The sequence below is a fragment of the Vombatus ursinus genome, unplaced genomic scaffold (genome assembly GCF_900497805.2).
Source record: "Vombatus ursinus unplaced genomic scaffold, bare-nosed wombat genome assembly UNPS02014784.1, whole genome shotgun sequence".
Classification (NCBI taxonomy): domain Eukaryota; kingdom Metazoa; phylum Chordata; class Mammalia; order Diprotodontia; family Vombatidae; genus Vombatus; species Vombatus ursinus.
Genome location: NW_020954562.1, coordinates 30,948,479 through 30,957,970, shown reverse-complemented (window position 1 = coordinate 30,957,970; position 9,492 = coordinate 30,948,479). Strand labels below are relative to the sequence as shown.

At 38.2% G+C, this 9,492-nt stretch overlaps 1 pseudogene; it reads left to right on the top strand.

The window, feature by feature from the left end:
- Window positions 1-1,052: 1,052 nt before the first annotated feature.
- On the top strand, window positions 1,053-1,937 carry LOC114046611 (annotated as a pseudogene).
- Window positions 1,938-9,492: the final 7,555 nt, after the last annotated feature.

Genomic DNA, 9,492 nt, shown 5'->3' with positions numbered 1-9,492 from the left:
TGTTGTTTTTCTAATAAGACATTTCACATTGTTTTCTATTTTTTTTTTCATTCTTTTGGGTTTGTTTTACAGTGTCTTGATTTCTTATAAAATCACTAGCTTCCATTTGCTCCATTCTAATTTTTAAGGAAACATTTTCTTCAGTAAGTTTTGGACTTCCTTTTCCATTTGGCCAATTTTGCTTTTTAAGGCATTCTTCTCCTCCTTGACTTTTTTGGACCTCTTTTGCCATTTGGGTTAGGCTATTTTTTTAAGGTGTTATTTTCTTCAGTATTTTTTGGATCTCCTTTAGCAGCTATTGACTTGTTTTTCATGATTTCCATGCATCACTCACTTCTCTTCCTAATTTTTCCTCTACTTCTCTTACTTGATTTTCAAAATCCTTTTTTTCAGGGAATGAAGAGAGGAAGGAAGGGAGGAAATTAAAAAGAGAAGGAAACATTTACTAAGTGCCTACCAGATATTGTGCTAAGCACTTTAAAATGTTATCTCATATGATTCTCAAAACAACCTTTCCCTCTAGTTCCTATTTATGACCCTTGTTTTACAATTCAAGCAACTTAGATAGAAGTTAAATGACTTGCCCAGGGTCATATAGATTAGAACCCTTAAACCTTTCAATATTGTTGCTTTTTCAATGTTGAAGTTATGCTATATATTATTGTCCTGGTTCTGCTCACTTCACTCTTTATTCATTCATATAAATTTTTCATGTTTCTTTGAAGACCCCTTTTCTCTCATTTCTTGCAGCAAAATAGTATTCCATAATACTCAAAGATCAGAATTTGTTCTTCCATTCTTCAAATATAAGCATATTAGTTTCCAGGATTTTTGCCTCCACAGAAGTTGCTGCTATAAACATTTTTTATACATGTAGGCTCTTTTCTTCTTTCTTTGCTATCTTTGCAATACAGCTCCTCTCCTCCTTTGTCAGAACAGGACAAACTACTCTAACAAAATATAATACCATCACCTTTCCACATTGTCTGTAAGAGGGTTCCATATGGCATTGTTCTTGGTTTCTGTCATAACTTTAAAGGGAAACTTTCACAATGTTCAGAGCCCTAAATGTCTTCAAGATGGAGGATGATGTCCCCAAATTCCTTGCTGTAGGAATGCATTTGTGTGGCCCCAATTTGGAATACCAAATGGAACAATATATCTACAAAAGAAAGAGTGATGGCATCTACATCTTTAATTTGAAGAGAATTTGGGAAAAGTTTCTGCTGGCAGCTCATGCCATTGTTGCATTGAAAATCGAGCTGATATTACTGTCATGTCCTCCAGGAACATTGGCCAGCTAGCTGTTCAAAAATTTGCTGCTCCCAGTGGTGCTACATCTATTGCTAGACATTTTACATCAGCCAATTTTACTAATAAGATCCAGGCAGCTTTCAGGGAGCCTCACCTCCTTGTGGTCACTAATCCTCAGGCAGATCATCAGCCTCTGACTCAAGCATTATATGTTAATCTCCCAATCATTGCATTGTGCAACACAATCTCTCCACTTCACTATGTGGATATTGCCATTCCATGTAGCAACAAGGAAGCTCACTCAATGGGTCTGATGGGTGGATGCTGGCCCATGAAGTCCTACATATGTATGGTTCCATATCCCATGAACACCCATGGTAGGTTATGCCCAATCTTTATTTCTACAGGGTTCCAGAGAAGATTAAAAAGGAAGAGCAGGCTGCAGCTGAGAAAGCAGTGACAAAGGAGAAGTTTCAGGGTGAATGGACTGCACCTGACCCAGAATTTACGCCTATGCAACCAGAGGTTGGTCTGATTGGTCTGAGGGAGTACAGGCACCATCTGTGCCCATTCATCAGTTCCCTACCAAACATTGGAGTACTCAGTTGGCTACTGAAAACTGGTCTGTGTCTCCTACTGCTCAGGCCACTGAGTGGGTAGAAACTACCAAAAAGTGGTCTTAAGTTTTACCCCAAATGCTCTAATAGTGTTGGAAAAATGCTAATGGAAAATAAACATTTTGTTTTTTTACAAAAAGAAATATAATACCATATATCATGGACTATTTTATCTCCCCTCATCCCACCTAAAAAAGTGTCTAATTTTTTTCCTATTATGTTTGCCTATGATGCATGCATGAACATTATATAGTTATGTATGTGCCATTGAGATTCTGAGGGATCTCTCCTGTTTTTTTTTTTTGCTTGATTGCTTATTTGTATATTTGTTCATGTTGTTAAATACACTGGGCAGTTAATTTTTTAAGATGATTTGATGGGGTAGGGGGTGCTTCCATCTTAATATTTTATAGAAAGGGGGCAAAAATTTTCAAGAATCATGGTTATTAGATCATTTACAAATATTACCTCATATATTGTTACCTGGATGTGATTTCTGTGTCAGGTGACCAAGTAGAAGTACTTCCGGAGGAACCAAATCATATCAATCTTGGCTATCTCAGTATAACTGAAACCAGAAAGCAAAAGTTCACAGGGAAATAGGAGAATAACTCACAGGTTTTTCTTTTAGAGTCATATAAAGACATTGATGGAATTGTGTTGAGCTTCCAAAATCAATAAGAAACACGATTTCATGGGTACTTAGTCAATTATTTCATAGTCCAGTGTTCATGATATGCATTAATAATATCATCATGAAGATATTTTTATCTTAAGAATCAATATCTATTGCAGAAAATGAGAAGGTTTAAAAATGTCTACAAGGAACCTGATAAGACTCTCCAAAATAAACTGAATCAACATATAGTTTAATATTTGATAACTTCAATACAAAAGTGAGAAAGAGAGGTAGGGCAGTAAAAAAAGTATGTTAGAAAACATGATGCAGGAGTAAGCAATAAGAAAAGTCAAAAACTTGTAGACTATCTCAAAATCTCATTTGTTATGTATCACGAATACATTATTTAAGCACTAGTCACCATTCCCTAAAAAAAAACAAAAAAAAACTTTGCTTGCTTCTTCTTCCCCCTTACCTTTGTTCAAAGTACCTACTCTTCTCTGTAAAACATTCACCAAATTCCTGAATCATCAACTTTGTCAATGAAACATTCCATTTACAATGCCATTTTGTCATGAAACCTTCCCTAGTTACTCTAGCCAGAAATGATGTCTTCTTCCTTTACTATCACTTGGTAATATCTATTAAAATATGATTTTTAAAAATAAAATAATTTTTAAAGGTTTGAAATTAGAATAGAGATTAAGTTGAACTACGTCAAATGATATAAGAAATGAGTTATGAGATGGAGTTTTTTTCTTGTATTTTATCTTGCCTGAATGCTTCTCCATCTCTTCTACCTCTAGTTGCCTTGTTTTGTGAGAAGGGACATCTACACTAATGCCACTTTTAGCAGGATCATAGATTCATAGATACAGAGTTAGAAAGGCTCTAGGGTCTCTTATTTTCATTAGCAAGAAAATTGAGGTACAGAGAGATTAATTACTTGTCAAAGGCCAAACAAGTACTAAGTCAGAACCAGAATCCAAACCCAAATCCTCTCTCTCAAATCCAGTGCTATGTAATTATGGGACTCTGAAGGGTCAGCCTATAATTTTGAACTCTGAAATTCTCTTCATGAATTAACCTCCTATATTTTTTTAAATATTTTATTAATTGATTTTGAATGATCAACACACTTCCATAGGCTTTTGAGTTTTAAATTTTTCTCCCCCTCCCTTCCCACCTCCTTCCTGAAGATGGCACACAATCTGATACAGGCTATGTGTATATATTCCTATTAAACATATTTTCACATTAGTGATGTTATAAGGAAGAATTAGAACCAATAGGAGGAACCACCAGAAATGTGAAACAAAACACAACAGAAGAAAAAAATAGCAAATAGTATGCTTCGATCTGCATTCAAACTCCATAGTTCTTTCTTTGTATATGGATAGCATTTTCCATCATAAGGCCTTTGGAGATGTTTTAGATTCTTGTATTGCTGAGAAGGGTTAAGTCTATCAATATTAGTCATTGCACAATGTGACTGTTGCTGTGTACAATGTTCTCCTGGTTCTGCTCACTTCACTTAGCATCAGTCCATATAAGTCTTTCCAGGTTTTTCTGAAGTCTGCCTGTTCATCATTTCTTATAACATAATAGTATTCCAATACATTCACATACCACAACTTGTTCAGCCATTCCCCAATTGATGGGCATCTTCTCAATTTCCAATTATTTGCCACCACAAAAAGAGCTGCTATAAATATTTTTGTGCATGTGGGTCCTTTCCCCATTTGGATAGATAAAATCTGAGCTTCTGCATCAAAGAAAAAAAAATACTCCAGTTAATCAGAAAAAAAGAATTCAAGTACCAAAGAGTCAGAATGAGGATTGCACATGATTTAGCAGCCAGTACCACAAAGGAGTTTACAGCTTGGAATCTGGAAGAGAAGGCAAAGGATACATATCGTCTTAAAGTCAATGATAATTTAGCCAATGAAACTGAGTGCAATCTTACAGAGAGAAAAATAAATAATCTTTAATGAAATAGAAAACTTCTAAGCATAGAAATGTTGCTATTTAAACAAAGCAATTAGAAGAAACATAAAAAGGTAAACATGAATCAACAATGATAAAATAAGACCTACCATCATCAGAAGTTATAGTGTGTCTTCTTAGAGAAGATCTGGGAATGGGTCTATTTTATCTTGATGAACTTAAAAGAAAAGGATGGAAAGCAAGAGGAAGAGAAATGGATTAGGAGGGGGAAGAAAAAGGAAGGTTAGGGGAAATTATCTCCCAAAAATGACATCTATACAAAATAGGAGCTTGGGAATAATGACTGACACTTAAACTCACTCTCATCTAAACTGATCCAAAAAGGCAAGAATTCCCTCTCTCTCTCTTTATCTCTCTCTCTCTCTCTCTCTCTCTCTCTCACACACACACACATTTGTCTACAGAAATGCATTTCACTCAACAAAGAAATAGGAGGGGAGGGGAAAAGAGAGAAGAGGGAATTAGAGGGAGGGCATTTAAGGGAGGGATTATTCCAAAGGAAAACAAAATCTAAGGATATACAAAAAATATAGAGAGTTCTTTTTGATTTGTGAAAGAATGAAAATTTGAAAGGGTACCCATAAATTTGTAATGGCTAACCAAATGGAGTCCTATTGTTCTATAAGAAATGATGAAGGGATGATGGAAAATGCTATCCACATCCAAAGAAAGAACTATGGTGTTTGAATGCAGATCAAAGCATACTATATGCTATTTTTTTTCTTCTGTTGTGTTTTGCTTCCTCTTTCTGGTGGTTCCTCCTATTGGTTCTAATTCTTACTTACAACATCACTAACGTGAAAATATGTTTAATAGGAATGTATATGTATACCCTATATCAGATTACACTCTGTCTTGGAGAGGGAGGTGGGAGGGAGGGGGAGAAAAATTTAAAACTGATAAGTTTATGGAAGTGATTATTGATAAATCAAAATAAATTAATTAAAAATAAAAAAATAAAAAACAAACAAACAAAACAAACAAACAAAAAAAGAAATGATGAAGGGAATGATTTCAGACAAATCTGGGAAGACTTGTATTAACTGATATAGTCAACAGAGCTACATTGACAATTTACATCATGACAACAGTAAGATAAAGACAACCAACTTTGAGAGAATTAGGAATTCTGATCAGCATAATAGGTTGACAACAATTCCTAAGGAATATTGATAAAAGATTGCTACCTACTTCCTGATAGAAAGGTAAAGAATTCAGAGTTCAGGGGTGGAGCCAAGATGGCAGAGTAATAGCAATGACTTCCTTGAGCTTTCCCCCAAACCCCTCCAAATACCTGTAAAAAATGGCTCTAAACAAATGCTAAAGCAGCAGAACCCACAAAAAGACAGAGTGAAACCAATTTACACCCCAAGACAGCCTGGATGGTTGACCAGGAAGGTATATCATGCCGAGCTGGGATAGGAACACAGTTTGGTATGGGAATTCAGGCCCCAGCTAATCTGGAGCAGGCCTCAGAGGACTGAATCATGGGCAGCTGTGGCAGTTTCCAGACTTCTCAACCCACGAATGCCAAAGACAACTTAGACAGTCAGTGGGAAAAGTCTGTGTCTGTGGTGGGAGAGAGAAGCAGGCAGTCCCAGCCCCAGTCCCCAAGCTCATCCCTGGGGCAATGGCTGCTTCCAGAGCTTCCAACCCACAGACTGAGGGGTAATAAAGTGGCTGATCAGAGAGAGATTGCAGGGATCTCTCTGCTGGTGCAGGACTATCTTGCTTTGCCCATGCTTAGATCTGGGTCACAGTTCTGGGTGGCTGTCCTGGGGTGAGGAGGAGCGCTGGTGTGGTAGAACTTGTAGTGGCTGTGGAGAGGGAATCCTCATCACAGTTTGAAGACAGAAAAGAGTGCTTGTGGTCACTCATAGACCAGAGCACAGGCCAGGAAAGGAGTAAACACCTCATCTTTGATCATAGCACCTTGGAAGAATTGAAAATTTACAGGTCCCTAGAAGTATCTCTGAAAACAGCTGCACAAAACCCTCAAAGTTTGGGACAGTACATTCTCCACACCAGAAGCAGATCCCTACTTTAACAAAGAGTTTATAACTCCAGTGATTGTCTGGCATCATGAGCAAGCAGCACAAAAAGAATCAGACCATAGAATCTTACTTTGGTGAGAAAGAAGATCAAAACATATAACCAGAAGAAGATCAGCAAAGTCAAAGCTCCTATATCCAAAGACTCCAAGAAAAATATGAATTGGTCCCAGGCTATGGAAGAGCTCAAAAAGGAGTTTAAGAAACAAGTAAGAGAAGTGGAGGAAAAACTGAGAGCGATGCAAGAAAATCATGAAAAACAAGTAAACAGCTTGCTAAAGGAGACCAAAAAAATACTGAAGAAAATAACATCTTACAAAATAGCCTAACCCAAATGGCAAAAGAGGTCCAAAAAGCCAATGAGAAGAAGAATGCCCTAAAAAGCAAAATTAGCCAAATCAAAAAGGAAGTCCAAAAGCTTACTGTAGAAAATACTTCCTTAAAAGTTAGAATGGAGCACTTGGGAGTTAGTGACTTTATGAGAAATCAAGACACTGTAAAACAAATCCAAAAGAATTTTTAAAAAATAGAATACAATGTGAAATATCTCATTGGAAAAACAACTGACCTGGAAAATAGATCCAGGAGAAAAAATTTAAATATTATTGGACTACCTGAAAGCCATGATCAACAAAAGAACCTAAACAGCATCTTTCAAAAATTATCATCCCCTGTCCCTAGTCCCACTTCCCCAGCCATGGCCCCTGTGCTGCTCTTGGTCCCTGCGGCCTTAGCTTCTTTTGTTCTGGCCTTTGGCACTGGAGTAGAATTTGTTTGCTTCACATCTTTGCAACCACTGCTCGGGACCACTCAAAAGTTGTGACCATGTGGTGATGCATTATTGGGAGCCAGTGCCAGAGGGCCCAGTCCTCTGGAAAGCACAATTGGAGCCCTGGGTGATGAGGGTACCCCTTCTCTACTTTGTGATGCACATCATCGCTTGGCTCCTCATTTTTAGTACACTCTTGATTTTTGACTATCCTGAGCTCATGGGCCTCAAACAGGTATATTACCATGTGCTGGGACTAGGGGAGCCATTGGCTCTGAAGTCCCCTCGGACACTGAGACTCTTTGAGCACTTGAGACATCCTGTGTGTGTGTAACTCCTGACAGTGCTGTGGGCTGTGCCCCGAGTGGGCCTTGATGGAATCCTCTTGGCTGCACTGCTCACCCTGTACTTGGGCTTGGCACATGGGCTAGACCAGCATGATTTGTGATACCTCTGTGCTCACCTTCAAAGAAAGTTTCAGTTACTTCCTGGGCCCCAAGATATAGATGCTGAGTGAAATCTAACCCCTAGGATGAAACTATGGTCCCTAGACTCTAAAGCCCTGACTGCCCCCACCCCTACTCACCATTCAAAGTTCTGTTCTCTAAAATCCAAGAGCTATCTTAGAGAATCTGTCTTCTGGATTTGTACTCCTGAACTTAAGATTTCTGTAACTTGAGAGGCCACCCTTTGAAGCTTGAAGTTGCATGCTTCTGGGTCCTTAGATGCCTCCCCCACCCACCCCCACACTCTGTCTCTCCTGAATTCCCAGCTGTACCTCCTAGACTCCAAGTTCCTCTCCTTGTGATATGGTGCTCTGGATATGGTATGCAGCTAGCTCCCTGACTTGGAGCCCATACTCAGATCCCAGATTTAGTATCCCTTAATCCAGAATCCCACCCTTTTACCTAAGGACACCTCAATTCAATCTACAAAGAGAGATGAGATATTGGGGGAGAAATGAGGATTTTGGGCCTGTCCCCAGCAATACGTCTCTTTCTGCCTATTTTTCTCTCCAAACCCTAGGGCAAGAGGTTGACCCTGATCCCCAACCCCATTCTCAGGAATCCCTTCCTTTTCCTCTATATCTTTACCCACCCTGGAGTTAGACTGGAACTGAAGTGTTTTCCAGCCTCTAGATTGAAGTACCTTTCCTTAGCTACCTATCTCCCAATCTCCCATCCTCCAGCCCTTCCCTCAGTGTCCTCAAGGTTCTTTTTAGAATTTCTCCCTCACTTAGGTTCTATGTCCTCAGAGCAGATGTTGGGATGATGGGACAAGAACCTCTTCCTCCCCATCTCAGTGATTTCATGTTTTCCAGGGAACATGTAAGAAGCTGGCAAATAAATACAAATACTATGTCTTTTCTTCATATGCCAAGAAATAAAAAAAAATTAAAAAAAGAAATTATCAAGGAAAACTGCCCTGATACTTTAGAAGCAGAGGGCAAAATAGAAAATGAAAGAATGCACTAATCACCTCCTGAAAGAGATCCCCAAAGGAAAACTCCTAGGAATATTGTAGCAAAATTCCAGAGTTCCCAGGTCAAGGAGAAAAATATTGCAAGCAACCAGAAAGAAACAATTGAAGCATTGTGGAAACACAATCAGGATAACACAAGATTTAGCAGCTCCTACATTAAGGGACCTCAGGGCATGGAATATAATATTCTGCAGGGCAAAGGAGATAGGATTACAACCAAGAATCACCTACCCAGCAAAACTGAGTATAATTCTTCAGGGGAAAAAATAGTCATTCAGTGAAATAGGGGACTTTCAAGCATTCTTGATGAAAAGACCAGAACTGAATAGAAAATTTGTATTTCAAATACAGGACTCAAGTGAAACATGAAGAGTTAAACAGGAAAGAAAAATCATAAGAGATTTATTAAAGTTGAACTGTTTACATTCCTGCATGCAAAGACAGTATTTGTAACACATGAGACCTTTGTCAGTATTAGGGTAGTTGGAGGGTAAAAATTCTATGTATACATGGATAGATAGATAGATAGATAGATAGATAGATAGATAGATAGAGGGCACAGGGTGAGTTGAAGATGAATGGGTGATATCTGGAGAATAAAATTAACTGGTGAGAGAGAATTATACTGGGAGAAGAAGAAAGGGAGAGGTAGAATGGGATAAATTATCTCACATAAAACATATAAGAAAAGGC